The sequence below is a fragment of the Micropterus salmoides genome, unplaced genomic scaffold (assembly GCF_014851395.1).
Source record: "Micropterus salmoides isolate LMB-PRFRI ecotype aquatic unplaced genomic scaffold, ASM1485139v1 Ms_hic_scaffold_9, whole genome shotgun sequence".
NCBI classification, from domain to species: Eukaryota; Metazoa; Chordata; class Actinopteri; order Centrarchiformes; family Centrarchidae; genus Micropterus; species Micropterus salmoides.
Window position 1 is genome coordinate 19,851,648 of NW_024044681.1, and position 21,829 is coordinate 19,873,476.

Consider the following 21,829-nt stretch of genomic DNA (forward strand, 5'->3'; position numbering starts at 1 on the left):
AGCTGAAGAGCTATGTTAAGCTAACCTTGAGATTAGCACACATGTCAGTTTGGGGCAAGTCGTCACATGTGATTACTTGCCCCAGTACAAATAAACACATAGAACATGCTCAAAAAACTTTGTGAAAGTTAGCAATTACCTCTTACACTAGTATTAAAGTGTGTTAGTAGATACAAACACACACACACACTACATCATACAGTTATTAATTTAGTTAGGCAACAAGGGTAGTAGACAAATAAGCTTGTAATTAATTTGTAATTGCAAGGAGAAATGTGTTTTTGAAGGAAGGAAGAAAATTATCAACAGAAGACAGAGAATGACAGTACAATACCTGAGATAATGTTAAAGGGAGTCAGGCAGGTGAAGTTGAAGAACAAATCAATCAGAAGTACAGCTAAGAATTTTGACACAAGCCTCTGACATCTCTTTTGGCCTCATCTATGTGGAGCCATTTTCAACAGTAAAAAGAAGACGTGGTTTAAGTGTGTGAAATGCAACAAATGGGCCGGCAATGTTTGCACCTCAGGCCAGGCAATTTATGTGTGGCAGAACTGTGACTCTAAACACATGTCTGATTAGTCAGATACATATGTACGTCGTACAAAAATGCACATTATTGGATTTGTGTGTTTAAACACAACATCTGGTTAGTAAAGAAGTTACACATTTAAGCAAGTTATCTGCAGCATTACATTCAATTACCATAGATCTATCTGCACTCCAGAAAACGTTTGATTTTAAAGTTGAAAGAAAGAGGTTCTGCCACTTAATGTGTGCTCTGCCAACATTTTTGTTTTTAATTAAATTATTTATTTTCCAAATTCTCTAGGCTTGATTGTTAATTGATTTTATTTTTAGCAGTGTGACAACTTACCTGCCAATGGGGCAAATTGTCACAAGTGCACACTCTATTCAACAGTCTACAACTCTATAATGAGATAAGATATGAAGATGTAATGAATACAGAACTTCTGCCCAAGACTTCATTCTTTCATTTGGTGTGACATTTTGACATTTTGTGATGTACAGTGCTCTGTAAATGTTAGACAGTGTGAAAAGTGTGACAACATACCCCACTCTCCCCTACCTAAAAACTGTTCCGTTAAGTTACATTCCACCACTGAACTGTAGTTCTTCCACGTGATTCTGTGCTATGCAGCAACATTAGCTCCAAAGATCAATTCCTGATATTTATATTCACAAGTGCTCCAGGGTAAACCAAAGTGTATGTTGACAGGTATAATCGACATGTTCATATAATGTCGCCCTGTGACTTCAAAAGCACATACAATACATTTCACAATCAAAAAAAGTTTAAATTGAATTTATCTGGTAAATCCCAAAATGTTAATACTGAAAGTATTGCAAAATGTTCACTGACAAAGTATTTAATTGGTTGTCCTGCAGTATCAGCTAGTATGCGTTATATGTGTATATGTTTATAGGTATGTATTTATTTACATAATGCAGGCAGCAAGTTAGTAGCATATAAAGATGAACACAGAAACATTTTAGGCATCTACACTTTAACAAGGATCTTGTGAATTCTTACTCACACCAGGACATGCAGATAAAATATGGAGGTTGAATAAAACTCACGCTGTGAACAAAGCTGATGAGTTACAGTGTTTTTTACAACAAGTAACGCGTGTTGGAAATTACGTGTGTGTGCGTGTGTGTGTGTGTGTGTGTGTGTCTCTGCCTGTGTGCAGTCCACTAATGAGATATTGACTCCATTGTGACTGTGGTACATTGTTTATCTCACTTATTTATTTATGAACAACTGATGTGTGAGTTCAGCTGAGTTCCTACAAACACACACGGTGAATGAGCGAGGCAGAGAGATCAATATGCAACATTAACACAGGATTGTCTTTAATGTTATTTTCATTTGGAAAACAGACCCACTGTTCATTTCCATTTCCACAACCCTCATTCTCTTGTGATTGATACCTCTCGGTGTCTTACCCACACACACACACACATACACATACACACATCACACCCCACCCGGCCTCTCTTTTCTACCTCTCCTGGCTGTGTCAGCAGCATCACCAGCGGTACTTGGGTCTTTGTGTCTCCTTCATATCATCTTGTTAAAAATTAAAGTGATTCTACTTCCCTCCATCTTTCTCTCTCTCTCTAATGCTAATCTGTTCCCTGTTGGACCAGTATGCAGATGAGACGCAAATACAGTGGATCCTGATGAATAGTGATGAGGCTACAACTCACACACACACACCTGAGCAGCCTTGGAATGCCCTATGGTTTACCTGTCTGTCTGTCTGTCAATCAAAGCAGTGACCGAGTGAAATAAGGTTTGTGTGTGTGTGTGTGTGTGTGTGTGTGTGTGTGTGTGTGTGTGTGTGTGTGTGTGTGTGTGTGTGTGTGTCCGTCCTTAAAATCACCCCTCAAACCATTAAATTAAAGTTAAATTAGGATCCAAAAAGTCTGTCATTATTTTAACATAATTTTATATTTTTTAATAATAGTGTCTAATTGTGTGTTTCATGTACAAATGAAGAGGTGATGTTGGTATTGTTTTACCCTTGGTCTGAAACAAATAATGTAGGTCTGAAAATCTCCATTTTCCTTTTATACAGTTCACATGGTACCTGTGTTGCAGATACATGAACATAGTTGTTTATTTATTTTATTTTACTATATTATAACGTTCTACAGACAAGTTAACAGTACAGACGTCCAAACAAGTAAAATCTGACATGACTTAAATGTTGATGGTAGCACACACATACAAACTAGATGTTTAAATATGTTTATCCGTTTATGTGAAAATTTGTTAACTGTGAACCCCACTAATGTGTTTCCCATCTAAACATTGCTTCTCTCTCTCTATGAATATCTTTAACCGGAGAGAGGGGAATTCCCCTTTGTCCCCCTGGTAGATGTATGGTTTCCTGCATGAGTGACCCGGTGTTGAATCGGGTGTATTACATACATAGACAGACAGGAAACAGATGTAAGAGAACCCCCTGCAGGGTCAACATGTGCCAGAATTTGAATCCATGTTGTGACATTTAATATTCTGTAAAAAATAATAAAACATTTTCACCAACATAAATGGGTGCATGGTGGACGTGTGATGTGGTGAACTGGTGCTGACCTCACACAGAGTACAAGCAGGATACACAGTATGACAGAAAACCAAACATAAACATATTAGATGTATGCAGTGAGAGCCAATGAGATATTACAGTGCAGCAGCAAGTAGGGTTGGTGACAATAGTGAGGACATAGTGAGTAACCTAATGTGCTCCGGGACATCAGCTATGAATTGTTGAAAATGTCTGAAGGCACTGGGAATAAAGTGACGTGGATCTGCTGGTATTAACCTGTGGGGAAAGATGCACAGCTGGCAAATGTGCAAAACAAAGCAAAGTTTAATGATAAGGCCTGAAAAACTTATAGAAATCCACACTGTAACATCAAGTCTTATTTTAAAGAAGACTCAATGTTGATGCATTACTCTTTCACTCCAACCAGACTTCCTGGATCCTATTTCATTGTGTCACCAGTAAACAACTTGCCACCACCAACGCACCTCCCTGAGCTGTTATAACACAGGGCTGTTTTCATTCTGAACCCTTGCTAATGGTACTGTGAGGCTGTAATGAAGCGCTGCTGTGATGTAAATGCTAACATCAGGACTGTTGATGGCGCTAAATTTAGAAGTTCAGAGAAACGCCAAAGGTATTACAATTCATCCTGAGGGAGGACATGAGCATCCTCACCAAGCTTTAATGGAGACTGTCCTCACCAGGAAAACCAGACACATAGGTCGTTTGTGCAGCACGTTATTACGACCCATATTTACGTTTATTGTGGCAGAAAAAAAGGAATTTGAGTGACATATTATAAATAGGCAGAAAGTCTGCATTTAACTTGAATACCGTTAGTGACGTACGTGACGTGACAAATGTTATTGACTTCCATCCCATGACTTACATAATGTACTTACTTTAGCCCAAACTACAACATTTTCCTATACCTAAGTCTTTTTTGTTACCTAAACCTAACCAAATTGTGACCGTTTCACAATGTTAACCACTTGTTTAATGTGACGGAGGTCACATGACTTAAATAACACTCATATGTGTCGTTTTGGGAGGCATGTACAAACGGCATTAGTTGGGGCGCTAATTTAGGAAACGTAACTGCAGGAAACGGCATAGATAAATGACCTATGTTGTCATTTAGGTTGGAAGACTTGTTGCTTTAATCCATCTAATTTTTGTTGAGACATTGCACTAAAAATCAAAAATGTCAACCTCATTCTGGTACTAAAGGAAAAGTCAGAGGATCTCCAAAGTCAATAGGATTCATCGTCTGGCAACCTTAAATGTCTGTATGAACTTTTGTGCCTGTCCATCCAGCAGAAGCTAAAATATATTTCACAAGACATTTAAAAATACTGACCTTCTGGTGGCACTGGAGGAAAAATCATTTGGATCACATAAGTCATTAGAATTCATCTTTTGAGGGCCATGAATGTAGGTACAAAATGTAACTGCGATCCAAATAATAGTTGTTGAGATCTTTTAGTCTGGTAAAAAGTGGTGGTCCGATCGACCAACATTGCATAGCATGTCTAAAAGAGGATTACCAAAGACATACTTAAGTGCAGTAGTTTTACATCCTCTATTGCTTGTGACCCCTTAATCTATCAAAAATTTTGTTCTGTCACAGCACCAAACTCTCCTCCAGTCTTGCATAAATGAGTCAATCAGGGGTGCGTTTCCGTACAACCACGGAAGGTAGCATTGAACTATCTTGGTACAATGCATCATTAAACTAACCAACATCTGAAGTACGTACCTTGTTGGTACCACTGTGGTTTGAACTAACATGTTACAAGATGTGTTTGCCTGTTTTGCACAGCAGGAAACTGACAACGTTGTCATTTTCTGCCTAATTATGTCAACTGTGACCGATATTAAGTGACATTATTTTGCTAACTAATTGTTCAGGCTTTTCATATTATAGTCATATACCGGCAATAACAAGAAAATCAACAATAGTATTAATAAAATCAACAATATAAATAATATATAAGCTAATCATTTTATTTAGCCTAAGAAAAAAGTAAGAACTATTAGCGATTACAAAACATTTAGTAAGAGGTTTAATCTGCAAGTATCTTCATTTAAACACTTTAACACTATTATGAATCCCTTGACCGCAAACAACTTTAAGGTCTTGAGAAAAGCTTAGTGCAACAAGTGGCTAAGCTTGAAAATGTTATGTATTGAGATAGACATGATTATTATTTTATAATGGCAACGAAAGCGCTTAGGGATTTATTCATTACAGTACTTTTTGTGAATTGTATGATGTCCCTTTTTATTTTTGTGTTTAATGAAGATGAGAGAACACCCATCTTCCTCATAGGCCTAGAAATGTATACATGAAGGTAATATTAAAAGTCTCGTCTTTACATTCTCCATTTTGTCCTTTAACCTTTGTACTGGGTGACTAATATTAAATTAAGTTATTGTGAAGAGATGGGCAATCTGTGAGAAAACACCTGCTGTTTGTAGATGGTCACCACTAAGTTACTTAGTACTGAATCAATGTTTTGGGGAACATCTGAGTTACTTAACAATGGTACGTACCATGTAAGTTACCAACTTAGTTACCTCCATCGTTCGAACTAGAATTTTGGGAAACAGTTGTGTCGCAACTGCATAGTTCCAACCAAGGAAGTAGCTACCGTAGCTTGCAACGATGCTTTTGGGAAACGCACCCCAGGTAAGGAGGGAATGTAAGAGGTGGTGACATTTTCAGTTGCCGTGGTTGTATCATGCAAGTTAAATTGACTATTACTGCTTGTATCTATTGCCTCCTCTGGATATAATGGCAAACTGCTGCCACTAATCACAAGAACACATATAAATACACACACACACACACACACACACACAGCTGCAGAGTAGGCTGTTTCCTGTATACCGTTCTCAGTGTGTCTGCATTACTCTTCCATCTGCACAGGCATTTCCTGTCCGACCTTGAAATCAGGCCCTCGCCCACAGCCATCACTTCACACACAGACACACTACTTTCCCATTTCCCCTTGTACTCTGTGCTTTTTGAAGACAAGAGATCCTTTTTGCATAATATTCACACATACATTAGCATCCACTGTCCACACACACAACAACTTGAGCACTGACAAGTGTCCAAATTAAGGGCGACCTGGCAAAAACAAACACCAGTGGAAGATAATTACGTAAATGCTTCAAATCTGTAATTATCATCAGTTATGAAAAAATAAATTCCTTTGGGGAAAAATCATGGCATTGTTTTCATGACTCTAAGCCAAAATACAGCACAAACTCCAACTTTACGAGCACCCAGAGTTACTCTAATCTGCCACTTTCACACCGGGGAGCCGTGATGTCATCAATCAGTAACCCAGCGCTCAAACGGCGGCCAGCCTTCCCCAAACCGGCCACATGTGTTTTTATTCAACAGGAAAGTTATAGCAGAAAAGGTTAGGTCACAGATAGTTTACAATAATATTATTCATGTAAAGGAAAGTGGAAACGATCCCTGTATGTGACTTCACTCTATTTACACAAGCATGCCCTGAATACATTGATATCGCCAGCCAGTAAAACTCACCACGTACACACACGCAGGGAACACACTACACATTAATTGCATGAACTGGATTTCATAAGGTGATGGAAAGGAACCATGCCAAAGTCAGACAATTAGCAAAGATTTAAAATAACAACTGGGGGCCTGAGGCGTAGTGTTAAAGCAGAGGAGACATAATGAGAGACAGAGTTATGATTCCAACTCACAGGAGAAACAGAGACACTGTTGTAGTGCTCAAACATCCAGTGCCAAATGGTTACAGCTCTTGGATGGACTCTCTGGTTGTATTTAATACCAACTTGATGAGGAAAATATTGATTAAAATACGGCCCATTAAATTTGTGTAATGGACATTTTGTAAGTGAATGCTGTTTTAAGACCAGTGGCAAGATAGACAGATGGATGGACCCAGAGGACATATATATATACATATATATACATATACATATACATATATACATATATATACATATATATGTGTGTGTGTGTGTGTGTGTGTGTGTGTATATATATATATGTGTATATATATATATATATATATATATATATATATATATATAAATGGACTATTTTTATTGTCCAAGTGAAAATGTGTTTTGTGCAGATGATGTGTGTCTGTGCGTTATTAATGACATTGTGGGGACATAAATGTCTTCACACAGTCACATTATTGAGACTCACCTCCCATTTGGGGACAAAAAGCTGGTCACCCACAAGGTAAACCATTAAACATTCAGGCATTTTTGGTTGAGGTTATGTCTCCAGGGGATTCGTGAAACACAATGTCCTCTAAAGTGACAAAAACAAGATTTGTGTGTGTGATACAGTCATAGTTTCCATGTTAAAAGTGGACACACAGGATATAGCACCACACTTCTCATGGGAGAATACAGAACATGGCAAAGGAGAGAGAGGGATGTGGTTATGACTCTGACTATTCACATGGCTGTTGCTGTCTTGGCTGAAATGCATCCAGAAATGTTGCTGGTTTTGCTTTTTGGTTACCTTCATCTATTAAACATACATCTTGACCTTTATTTATTTGCAGAAATGACGGGATCGTGGAGCTCTCAAAATGGTTTTGGGTTGCTCCCCCCCCTCCGTTCAGCTTCTTGGTTGGCATGAAACCTGTAACTACAGGTGTGCCCGCGTGGAAATGTCGCCACAGGCACCAGATTTAAAAACTCTGGTGTATTGCGAAACACAGGTGATTAGGCTTAATCAGCATTGTGTGAAATCCTTTGACTTGAATGTAACGGACATTCCTTTATACGTAAAGTCCCGCTCTCCAGCTATAATGCTCCCATACCGTTTTATTTCCAACATGTCTTCTATTTTCTATTAATATCTTACCTACTATCTGTTATTGTTGGGTATTTTATTCAATTTTATTTTTGTATGATTTTAGTTGCCTGATTGCACATTTTATTCCATCATGGAAAGCACTTTAACTTTCTTTGTCTGGTTCAAAAATTAACCCCCCTCCTGATTCACTGACTCACTTCTGTTACCACTAAGCTACTGCTAGCCCCTTTGGCTGGTCAAACTTTGTTTTAAAAATGTGAAACAATGTCTTTTTCACTAACTCACACACCAATATAAACACACCCATTTCCATAAAAGATCAACCTTATGTCATTTTCCCAGTAGACTGGAGCATCTGCAGCAAATCAGCCTCGCTTTTCCTTCACCTCCCACTCACTTTCCCCCTTCTTCCTCTACTTTTCTCTCTTTGCATTTTTCTGTTATTAGGAACGAGTGTAACTAGCCAAAAACTTCCTTTCCCTATCTCTGAAACAAACACACATTTACTGGCTCTAAATGAATGTTTGCTGTCATGCGCAGGTGCTTGTCTTCAGCCTGTCCTCTCTCATCAGTCACACCGCTGCCTCGGGACTTCAGAAGGAAAGGAAAAAAGAAAATTTGGCTGCTAGTCACCTTTCCCATACTCTCTTAAGAACTTAACTGATTCAATTATGTGGTTGTGTGATTTCTTTCATAGAAGCAAATATGCTGGTCTTGTGTGTCCTCAGTACTGGGGAGTGCTACATGTAATTTAGTTATTACTAAATAAATGTTACTGCAGATACTGGGGGAAAATGTAATTAAATTAGTTACTTATGAAAATGTTCATGAGGGTTAGACCTGAATATTTTCAGTAAAAGGTTAGGCTATTTGTTGAATAATATGGTTTTTTGTTGTTGCTTTGCATGGTTTTCATGTGCACAATGTCTTCCTTTGCCATTTCCAACCACAGCCATTTAGTAAAGTCTGATGTTATTCTGATGCTTTTGATTGGTTCTCATGTTGGAATTTGCAGCACCACCTGTCTGCCAGTTAAATTGCATCTCAAGCTGTCTTTTGAAAATGGTTAACAGTTGAAAACATTAAAAGGAGTGTGTCCTTGAGACATCTTTGCCAACAACGCAGGTGTTTATTCATTTTCTGTGTGTTCTATTAAATAGTTAGTTGAATCTGGCCATTGAAACAGCTGTTTTGGGGTCTGTCACACCAGATAAGTAAAAGTGTGTTATTTATGTGTTGGGGGAGAAAGAGAGACATTGAAGATTAACTTGATTGGTCAGCAGTAGTGTTGATCATTCAGTATCAGAACCACCATTTGTCAGTACATGACTTTTTGAGTACCCTGCTGCTCAAGTTCTTAGTTCACACAGTGGAAGTGCCCCCTTGAGCATGCTGTTAATGGACCTGTTAATGTCTATGCAGCGTGGTGGACTCATACTCATCGGAATTTCCCATGGCTGATCATCATCTATGGTCACGGACGCCTTCCAACCCCAGCTCTCACCCATTCCCCATCCCAACACAACAAAGAGGGAAAACAAATCAAACAATTCACAGTTTCCCATTATTCTCTCTGTCTGTCAGCATATGGTTCCAATCAGCAGTGTGCGTGTGTGTGTGTTTGTGTGACACCATGTGAATGTTTTTATTTTCCATACATTTTCTCCTCAGATACAAAGCTCTTTGTCCACACTCTTTCTCCATCTTTTTGGCTCCTCCTTCCTCTCACGCCCTCTCCATCTTCCATCTCTCTCTCTCTCTTTTCCCTGCCCACATGTCTGATTCTCAGATTTAAAGTCTCTCTCTCCGTCTCTCTCTCTCTCTCTCTCACACACTATTTTAGTCTTGCTTTTCTTGGCTACGAGTCAGACCTCAGGCAGACCTAGAGGTCTTTTTCCCAAGCGATCTCCAGGGTGGACTCCAGGGAACAGAGCACACACACACACACACACACACACACACACACACACACACACACAGACCCAGCCTCCACATGCTCTGTCCATTTCCTCCTCTGTCTCTGCACCTATCCCATATCTTTCTCTGTCGTCACCTCCTTGTTGACTCATATAATATTGTTGCATTACTGTTAAATTGTGTTGCAGTCACAGTTTATTGGAAAACAGAGAACATGGTGTTCAAAATCAGGTATTGTGTTCTTGGCCCAGCTGAACTCTCTGCAGCACGAACACCCATTTGTACATTACATGCTTTGTGGGTGTTTTAAGGCTTTGTTTATCCAGGTTAGTCCCACTGGGATTAGGGATCTCATTTACAAGGGAGACCTGGTCGAAACTGCAGCAGTACATTCAGTTACAGATGGAACAACTGCAAATACAAATCCTCCCACAAGGTTGATCGAGTGCTATAGCTTCGCAGTGAATATACAACTGAATAACACTGAAGGATGTTATTGATCAATAACAAGATGTGTGCTGTGTCCTTTACTCCACCACCCTGCACAAAAAGGTATTTCCAAAGAAACTAAATGAGTTTCTGTATAAATGACACCAATCAATATTCACATAAAAATTGGCTCAAATTCATTTGAAATGGCAATGCAGTATTAAAATAAGTACTAATTAAGTGTAAATATTTAAGGTAGGTAGGTACATTTATTTGTCACAATATAACAAGTTATACATTGAAATTGAGTTTTGTAAGTCCCTTCTGCTACATAGCAGACAATATACATTAATACAGAAGCAATTGTAAAACTGGTAAACCGAAATAAACTATTATCAATGGAGCAGATCTGAGGATGAATTTGAGCTTAACAATTTAAGTAACAGTAGCAGTACCACAGTATGGAATTACTGTTACAAGTAAAAGTCCTGCTTTCAAACTTTTACTTAAGTTTAAGTACAAACAAGAATTAGCATCAAAATATAGTACCCATCATGGAGAATGATCCATTTCATTATAATATATCTTACATAAATGGACTATAACAATTGATGCATTAATGTGTAACTGTCACTCTGAAGTTGCAGCTACAGGTGGAGACAATTATAATACCTTATACCGCTGGGTAGTTTAATGTATTATAATATAATTTTCCATCATTTTTGTATTAAATATCCAAATCTAGTCTTAAGTTATCAAATAAATGTGGTGTAGTAAAACAAATATATACTATTTACCTCAGAAGAAGTACAAAGTTGCATAAAAAGGGATGGCAGCAGTCAGAAAAACAACAACACGTCAAGTACGCTAAAATATTTTGTATTTTTCAGTGATATGTGACATAACTGTGTACCAACCATGAGAGGCAACAGCAGGATTACAGTGACATCTAGTGATGAGGTGGGGCAGTGATGTTTTATGACATTAGCAGGATGGTGTGCAATTGATAAAATGTTTTCTAAACAAAATAGGATAAGGATACTACTGTGTTTGGATTGTCTACTTTCACATGCACAGTGGTAGAAGTATTCAGATCTTTTCTGTTGGACAATTTAATGTTGCAAAACAATGAAAACAAGGAATTAATTAAAATAAGAACTATTCATAGGCACTGAAAAATAACATTAAATTAGAGACCAATAGTGAAACTTGTTTTTCTGGTAGTTTTGCCATAAACTGCCATAACTGAGCATACTGTGCAACTGCAACCAAATAGTTAATTTGTTAATCTACTTATGGCCGCATTTAAATGGCCACATCTCATTGGTTTAATGAGTCTGATTCACTTGAAACATTTTTTTTGCATTTTGATGTAGATCCACATACAGAAAAAGGATGCCCTAATATTTTCTGGTGGAAAAATAATAAAACTGGAGGATTGTGCAACTGTGGCTATGTGTGATATCGATTGTTTTCTAGAGTTGCAGTTTTGTTCAATAAAATTGTTTTTCATTATTCAGGTTTATGCGTACTAACCATTATTTGGAATAAAAGAAGTATAAAGTAACAGAAAATGTAAAAGTATCAAGTAAAGTATGTTCTTAAATGCTTTCCACAACTACTTTTCACACTTTGATGTAATAGGCTATCACTTTCATCACTAGAGGGCATGTCCAGCTAGATATCAGCTGCAGTAAATCATACAGACCCTAAATCACTTCATATCATGTTAAGGTGAAAACGAAGAGTAAGCTTTGAAGATATCAAACAAGTCAAAACTCTCAGTATCTAAAACCTCTGCTGTCATGTAACAGGGCCATGTACATTAAGTCTATATTCAAATACACAGACGTGATTTAATCATTTTTTGATTTTATTTATTTATTTGAACTGTGATCAGGTGACCTGACCTGCATGTCTTTGGCATGTGGGAGGAAACCAGAGTACCCAGAGTAAACACAATATGACATAGGGACAGGGACATGGAAGGGAGTGAAGCTTGATGGGGACATGGGGGGTAAGAAGGTAGAAGGGTTGGGGGGGCGAAAGGGAGAAAGGGGAGAGGGGGTTTGGAAGGGAGGGAGGAAAGATGGATGGGGAGATGGGGGTAAGAGGGTAGGAGAGGTAGGGATGTTGGGGGGTAGGGGTGAAAAGGAGAAAGGGGTGAGGAGGTTAAAAGGGGAGAAAAAAAATTACTCCTCTCTCTTCTTCATCTTCCTCTCCTTTTCTTTTTTCTTTCTTCTCTTGCTCTTTTCTCTCCTTTTTTTCTAGCTTATCCTTTCCCTCATTTTCTTTCTTTTCTCTCTTCAACCTCTCCTTTTGCTTTTTCTCATTTTCTTCCTTCTCTTTTTTCTCTCTCTTCTCCTCCTCTTTTCTCTCCTTCTTCAGCCTCTTTTCTGTCTCCTTCCTTGCCTTCGTTTCATTCTTTCTGTTCTTGGCCTTCTCTTTATCTGTTTTGTTGGCGAGCTCCTGAAAAGACAAAAGTAGAAAGTCATTCAGCATTTTCTCTTTCAAAGACTAAATATGAAACAAAGTGTTAGAATCCAACAAGTTCTTATTCCAAAGTGATCAGCTCGTGTGCTGTACCTTTATTTTTTCTTTCTCCATCTGTTGACAGCGCACGCGTTTCTCAAGAGAACGGACCTCTTCTTCTAATATTTTATTTTTTCTCTCTGCCGCCTTTCTTTTACTGTCACTTTCTTTAAGAGTGGCTCTTGTGCAATCTAAAGCCTTCTCCATGTCATCCATGTGATTGCTGGTCATAAACAATGTAGACACTAAGCTGTCTATTTCACTTAGCAGTTTCTGCTTTTCCATATCCCAGCTGATCTTGTTGTTGGCCATCTGCTCCTTCAGAGCATCATTTTCTGAGGTGAGCTGCCTTTTTACCGATTTTGAGTCTTTAAGGGTTCGCAGGGCATGCAGGGCTCTGATGGAATTATGCTGTGAGCACTGAAAGACACAAATATACATGCAATAGGTATTAAAATACTGTCCCAATCAGCTCACAGGCCAGAACTCTGAATAGCTGCTCTCTTTAATATGAGATAATGCAATAATATAATATGCAAATTCAGTCTGAACATCAGGCGGGACAATGTGGATTATTAAAGATTCAACCCCTATCTTGAAAAATATTTATAATTACTGCATTTGTTTAAGCTTAAGATAAAAAATGAAGACATAAAATAAAAACTAGGCTTTAAATAAGTGTTGCTCTAATAAAAAGTGTCTGCTGTTTCAGAAAATCTTACCTCACCTCTTGAGTTGTTGTAGTAGAGTTGCTTGTGGTTCTGGTAGTTTGGAACCATATGCTAATGCTAATTTGGTAGCTTTGCTCTGTTCACACTGAGAGATGTTTCTCTGTTGGAGGTCCAGTTGCAACTAACTGGAGTTTGTCAGGAAGCTTTAATCCAACAGAACATTCTGTTGGACATTTTGCATGACATCATCAAAGGTTTCAGAATGAGATTCAGTGTTCTCCAAAAAAATGGCTATTATTATCAATGGGTATTATCATCTGGGGTGGCAATCGGGCAGGGGATAAGACACATGTCTTTGGTGTGGGAAACTTGGGTTTGATTCCCACCGCCACATCCAGTGTGACCCTGAGCAAGACACTTAACCCCCAGTTGCTCCAGAGGCTCTGACATATAGGCCTATAGCTATTGTAGGTAAGTAAGAAATTCTAAACGTGGTGATAATAAACAGAATGCAACACCTTAAATAAATAATTTGTTTGAAAATTGTTTATGTCATTTTTTATTTTATTATTAAACCTTTACTTAACCGGGAAAGTCTCAATAAGATTAAAAATCTCTTTTCCAAGTGCATCCTGGACAATATAGGCGGCAGCAAGTCCTTATATAAAAATAGCAAAACACAATACATCAAATACAGGTGTAAATAAAAACACAAAAACAACATAATTCACAATAATTGACACAGTGAATTTACAAACAATGAATGGAGTCAGACTCAAAGTCCTTCATCAACGATTTAAAAATGGCAAGGAGAGACAAGTTATTTTGATTTAAAACAATTTCATGTATTTCAAGCTGAGGGGGCAGAGTTTCCTAACCCTAACCCTTTTTCCAAAATTCGTTCTGACATGGAGAGTGCTATAACACCACAGTTAAGCCAGAAAATACTTCTGTTTGCGAATTTGCCCAGATTATCTTTCTTACACACACAAACAGTGAAGAAATCAGGAGGACAAAAACTGATTTTTCCACTAAAACACTATAACACTTGCACTATAGCGTGATGCATCTTACTTGTACAAATTCTTTGTTGGGAGTTGCACATGCGCAGTTCCCAGGTAAGGACTACTAGCCAATCAGAAGCAGAGAAGGGCGGGTCGTAAGAAACAAGGTAGTGTGGTATAAGTTACTCACGTCCACAACCACACAACATCATTGTTCCACATTTTGCCATAAACCACTACAAAAATCATGATATTTCAACTCAATTTTACATAAAAATTGGCCAAATAATTTGAACGTTTGTGCAGTAGCTTTCACATCAGGTGTAACATTAGCATTATAGTTATAACTGTAGCTGTGTTAGCCAACGTTCACAACAACTCTGCACTTGAACAGTCGTGTGAAGTTACATTGCCGTGTTTATTTTAAATATAATTCACAACCAATAAAGCATACTTACAGTTTGTGATTGTGAATTTCCAGGCCCAAACAGAGTCAGAGTTGCATAATCTTTTAGGACTAAACGTTGAACTGTTGCCGGTGTTCTGACGATCTATGCTGCCTTGCCCAAAAATGCTGCCATAGCGCAAATTGATAGACTCGACTCTACTTGGCCCTGCTTCGTTTTCCATTGCAGATAGTACCCAGAGATAGTACGCAGCTTGTCGTCATAGCGACGCCACACACAACTGCCGCGACGTAATGTTCAATGCGACACACACACCAGCGATCCACACGGCTTTCTCTTTTTTAAGTTAAAACGTTTCAACATTACTCAGAATGTAAAGACAGATAAGCGGTATGAAAACCTTCCAGCTGTGTTTTCCTCTGCCGTTGTTGCTGGAGCGGTCTGTGTGATGCCGGGAGCAGAGGACTCTGTGAGCGGGTGGCTGGCTAGCCTCGCCACAGGCATCACTCTGAAAATATTCAAGCAGATTTTTGTTCCGCCATCACTTCTTGTAAAACTGTCAATATTCGAAATCTACACAGTTGATTTCTCACCTCAAAACTTCTCAGAAGTGGATTTAGTGATGAAATTACATACGAAAACTGTAAAATATAAAACTTTCAGTTGCTGGCCTCTGTCTGGTGCAGCAATGATGATGCAGTGAATAGTGAATATTCTCCCTGACCAATCAGCAGTCTGTTGTGTTTTCACGTTACATTTTAGTATCCCTCAGCTCGCTTGGAACCTCGACGGAGGTGAGGTGATAAGAAAAAAAGTACCTGGAAGCAGGTACAGGTGCAACATTTCTACAATGGAAAACCAAACAAAGGCGAGTCGAGCCAAAGGGCCTCCGCTCAGACTAGCTTGTTTTGAGGGCGTGTCTGACCCCCACTAGCCGCTTGGCAAGCTTTATGACGCGTTTTCATTGTGATGTCACAAGTAAAGGAAGTGAAGGGCTGGACTACAAACAAGCTGTTTTCAAGCGGTTCAGAGAGGAGATGGGAACTCCCTCTGGGCTGGACTTTGGACTTTTTCACTTTGCAAACCTGTTACATGCACAAAAAGGATATATAACTCAGGGAGAGGGGAAAAGCATAATACCACCTCTTTAAGAGGCAGCCAGCAACATTCCAGTCTGATGAAGTTAAGGTGTGTTATGCGGCATTCAGACCAACCGCAAATTTTCTCCTCGCGACGCTTTCCTCGCGTCAGTACATTCGCTTCAAGTGTTCACACACAACGCGAGAAGGCGATTTTAACGTGATAACGTGAATAAACACAAGTCACCATTACTACAACTGTATGAACCCAAAGGAAACATTTTACTGTGATTAAATAGCAATAAACAGATTAAACTGATGCCGAAATAACTACAACATGATGCAGATTTGTTAAACATATGAATTCATGCTTTGTCAGGTCTGTCAGCAAGACAGCAGGACAACAACTTCTAAAATGTTTGTTTTCTGAATGGAGTTTGGATCGATCAGGGCTATTCTATGCTAACTTAGTCACAGTAAAGTGCAACAATAGCTGGAATAAAGTTATAGACATGTTTTCTGAACTCACCAGGTAGTTCAACCTCCTCGCTTTCTTTTCTCCAAGTAATGTCCAGTTTTGTCCGTTTTTTATATAAATATGAAGTCGTTGTCCGACAGAACTAACGACGCTAACAACAACACTGGAACCGGATGTGCACGGACGCTAGCTGCTGAGAAGTTAAGATAAATCAACGTTGTAATCCCAAAAACTTAAGTAAAAAGCTAATTTAATAAAAGCAGTTAACTCTGAGCTCCTCCCGCGAGTAAACGACGTAGTTGTCGGAGCAGAATCCGACCGACTACGGGTGTTTATTTGTCCAAAGGTTTAAAGAAATGCTCCCTGCTCCTCCCCCCCAAGTTTAGTAGCTCTCAGCCAGCCAGCAGATTTTCAATCCCCCACTCTGCCTGGCCCTCTCCACACATCATCAGTGACGTACAGACAATCTCAACACTGATAGGCTATCAGCGTCATGCGACTTTCTCGCTTGAGTTGAAAATATTCAACTCACATGAATTTTTTCGCGTTGCCTTCGCGTCACCAGCCCCGCTCCCTTCGCGTCGCTTCGCACTGCCCAACAGGAAATCGTGGCTCTACGCGTCTTGCATTGACTTTGTATGTAAACTCACCGCCCAAACGCTCGCTTCGCATTTGGTCTGAAAGCACCATTACATCGCCGGGCTCTTTCCTGGTACGCATCTGTTAGAGACGGTCAGCCACACGTTATCTCCTATACTCCTCCTTTGTGGAGGAGATGCGGAGAGTTTTCAATCGCCCGGTGCCGGGTAGGGAGGTGCCTAGACGGCTTCTCTCGATCACAGCATAGCTGAACAACTCGGGTCTCCGGTACGCGTTCCCAGGCGGGCTCTGCGATCGCATTAAAGCTCTGCTGGCCACTAGGGACGAGCTGGCGGGTCTCGACGTCCTGGTCGAAGCTGCCATCGCCCACGGTTCCTCCTCCTCCCGCTCTAGCCTCACACCATCTCAGGCCTCTGTTTTGCCGTCCTCCCTGCAACACTCGACTACGCCATCAGCACCGCCGATGCCACCTTCGCCTCCCTCCGTACCACCTCCGGAGCCCATGCAGACTGTTTGTACTATGGCAAACCCAGCCATTTCTTGTCTGTCTGTCGTGTGCGGCCCAAAAGACTTGGCTCGTCACTAGGTTTGGGGCTACTGGCGAGCCAAACTCCTCCGCCCAACCCTTGTACCCTGCTTGACGCCACCGTTACATGGAACAATGTAGTTCTCCACCTCGGGGCCCTAGTTGATTTGGGTGCAGTTGAAAATTTTATGGATGTTGAGGTCGCACGTCAGCTCACGGTTCCCCAGGTTCCCCTTGACTCTCCCCTGCACGCCACTGGTCTCAACGGACAACCCCTCACTACCGTCACCCATCCCACCCCACCGCTTCTTCTCGTCACCTCCGGCAACCACCATGAGTCCCTCTCTTTCCACCTGATCTCCTCCCTTGGCTAGTCGCTCACAACCTCAACATCGATTGGTCGCGGGGGAAGATCAGGAATTGGAGCACTGCCTGTCACGCGTCCTGCCTTTTGTCCGCTCAAGCCCCCGGTAATCCTGCTCAGCCTGTCCCGCCATCCGTCCCCGTCGACCTGTCCGGTGTCCCCAGCGAGTACCACGGCCTTGCTCTCGTCTATAGTAAGGACCAAGACCTGTCTCTACCTCCCCACTGCCCCTACGACCGCGCTATAGATCTCCTCCCGTACACGCCCCTCCCGTCCAGCCACCTGTACAACCTATGGTACAGGCTTTTCGTCAAAGCGGAGAAGTGTGAGTTTCATGTCCCCACTGTCAGTTTCTCGGCTACATCATCGAAAGAGGGCAGCTCCGAGAGGAATTACAGCGTGGGTGACCGGGAGCTTCTGGCCATCAAGCTGGCTCTGGAGGAGTGGAGGCACTTGCTGGAGGGAGCAGAACACCCCTTCTTAGTTTGGACAGACCACAAGAACCTCCCCTACATACAAACTGCCAAGAGACTGAACTCCCCCTGGTCCCATATCGCCCTGGACTTTGTCACTGGTCTCCCCTGCTCAGACAGAAACACAGTCAAACCCCAGCTCCCACCTACCGGCCTGGACAGGAGGTTTGGCTCTCCTCCAGGGACCTCCCTCTGCAGACCTCCTCCAAGAAACTTGCCCCCCGGTATTTTCCTCCTTTTCTCTGACCATTCTGTTCTCCTCTGTGTGTTGCTGGCCTCTCCCTCTCTCTCTCCTCTCCTGAGCCCAGCTGACAGTCCGCACCTGCACCTCATCAGCCGTCTCCTCTGCCTGCCACACCTGCCAGCAATCAACTCCATCTCTGCCAGTATATCAACCCCGGTTCTCCACACAATCTCCGCTTTATCGTTGTCGCTCCTGACCTGGTGCCACTGCATTACTCAAGCTCCTTTGAATCCTGCTAAATCTCTGTTTCCCTGTGATTAACCCTGTCTCTCTGTCTGCCTTTCCCCAGGTTCACTCACCTCCGTCTACCGTCGTGTCAGCTGGGCTCGCCTACCTGCCCTCTCCCCTTGGGCTTTCTCCACGGCGTTCCCCCGGCTCTCCTCGCTCCTCGCCAATCTGCCTGCCACCACTCTCCCCCACCGTTCTCTCCGGTCAGTTTTCCTGTGCCTCCTCTCCTCCTCGGTCCCTGGTTCCCCTCGGCTCCGTCGCCTCAACCTCCTCTGCCCCACCTGCTCCTCGGTCCTCTGTGCCTGCTTCTACCTCTCCTTCATCACCACTCCCTCAGCCCCTTCTTTCCCTAATAAAACCTGTTAAAGTCTGAGCATTGCGTTTGGGTCCGTTCTGTCCAGTTCATAACAACTTGTGTGTTATAAAATTACAGAGCAGAGTAGTGTAAAGCAGAGAACATGCACTCAATTTGGCACACCTGGTAAATGATTTGGTTGATTCAGAAATGATTTAGGCATACAGAAAAAACTGTAACATCATTGCACAGCAGCCACACTGACAAGGCTGCCTGCAGATGTGTCCATAGACATTTCTTGTATATCGACTTTGTCAGTGCAGGTTTTCTCAAAATGCCATGATATCTGCCCAATTATTGTCTTGTCTAGGTCTACCAGCCATTTGCCCATGATTTAGTGACCTCCCGTGCTTCTATATGATATCCAGCTACATACTCCTTCCAGCCAGGCTTGTTTTTATGGTTCTTATTTTTATGTTTATAGTAGGGCTTACAGCCTTCATACAAATCATGTACTATGTGAGCATATATGGAGCAGATATCTCTCCCATGCTCCTCATCCTCATAGTTAATATCCCTATACAGGATTGCATCTAGAGGTAGTTGGATATTACCTAGTGACATGTCTGTGCATAATAGGCCAAAATGTATTCCTTTTTGATTGTTGACCAGCATAATATTTCTGTGTTGACATGGTTTTCTCATCTGGATAGCACAGTTATGTATTCAGCATTTATCAACATAGCAACAAGTATATGATCACTCATTGTTACCCCATGTAAAATGCTCATACACCCCAGTGAGGCATGTGCATCAGCTGTACTGATACAGTGGTCCAGCCATAGTGTACCAAGCCTCACTAATGTAAGCCTCACTAATGTAAGTATAACTGACTGCGGGCAACAATACTCTGCTTGACAATATAAGATTATCTTCACAGAACTGAATTATATGTTTGGCAAATAGTGACTTCTCATATGAGATATCTGCATTCATATCTCCAATGACATAGACCAAAGAGGTATATGAAGGCAAGCCTATTTAAATATTCATCCTCATTCTGACAGCATTCATATGGTGTATACACATTTAAGATTTAAAAAAAAACCCTCCTTGTTATTGCAGACAAAATCCAGGGCTATACACCAATCTGCATCAAGCCTAACCACATTTATTGAGTCTAACTTTTTTTTTCATAGGATAGCCACGCCCCCTGATATTCTACCCTTGACTATTCCCATGCTAAGGTCAATTCCCCAGACCCATGAAATCATCACTGAGAGAATTTAAACATTCCAAGTTTTGCTTTGCTAAAAATGTCTCTTGCATACAGAGTATATCACAGTTCTCCAGAAAGTAGTCAACAACTAGGCGGCAAGCTTTATCTCCTGCGTTCTGCCCCAAACATATTCCAACAACAGCTGTACGACACAATCCAAATGCCAGCTAGTCCTGAGATTAAGAAATCCTGCAACATGTCACATAAACCTTTCTCAAACCAGCACTGCTTTACAAACACGAATTAGAGCAAAAAATACTTAATTGGAATATTGGGAAGAAGAGACAAAAAACCAACACACAGATTGTATCTACTATGTAACAAGCAGTGAATATTAATAATATCACAATAAAATTATATGCATTAAGAGACAAGGCAATACAGAATATATAATTACCAATTAGATCGGGACAAATAAAAAACAAGTACAGAAAAGTAAAAAATAAACAACAAAAATAAAAGGAATAGAAAGTGTATTAAATAACAAAAAAAAAATTTCAGAGAGTACCTACTAATTTCTTGCCCAAAATAGAAAAAATGAATAAACTTTTTAATTGTTAGCTGCAAAGAGACCTCTCCATACAAGGTTGAGTACTGTTGTCAAAGGCAGAAGGTATTTCAAGATTTTAATAACCTGCCATTTCACTGTATGTTGACCCAAAGACATGTAAAGCCATTGACTTGCTTTTATTTAACTTCATATGGAAAAACAAAACTGAGTATGTTAAAAGGAAAACATGTATTAGAAGGGTGTGATATTTATTCTAGTCGTACTTAATGATAGAGGCAAATTTTTTGAATATGAGGATTTTGTCGTAATAAGGGTTTGAATACTTCTCGAAAAGAATATCATAATGTTTTAGCATATCTCCAAAGTTACTATTCTTACTTAAAAGTGCATTGTTGTATGGTCCTTTGAAGGGAGACTTCCCCAAGCTCACACTTGGTGGGAAAGATATTTTTAATCGTACGTGTAATAATCGCCATATCAGAGGAGTACTGATCTCTGGTTTTAGTGACTTTCCCAAATCGATTCTCTTATGGAAATTAAATTTCCCGGAACTCTTGGCGAAGGATATCTGGTCAGATTCAAATAAAATAAAAGAAGTCCATATGAAAATTTTACATAGATACTATCCCTGTAATAAATTGTTAAACAAATTTAAAACGGATTTTTCTCCTTTATGTTCTTTCTGTAAACTAGAAGTTGAATCTATTAGTAATCTTTACTTTAATTGTACTTATTCTCAAGAATTCTGGAAAGAAGTAGCTTTGTTGATTTTTCGGCGCTTTAACACCTTAATACCATAGCTTAATAGCTTAATACCCATATTAGAAGACATGGTCTTGTTTCTAAATTGTAAAACTGACTCA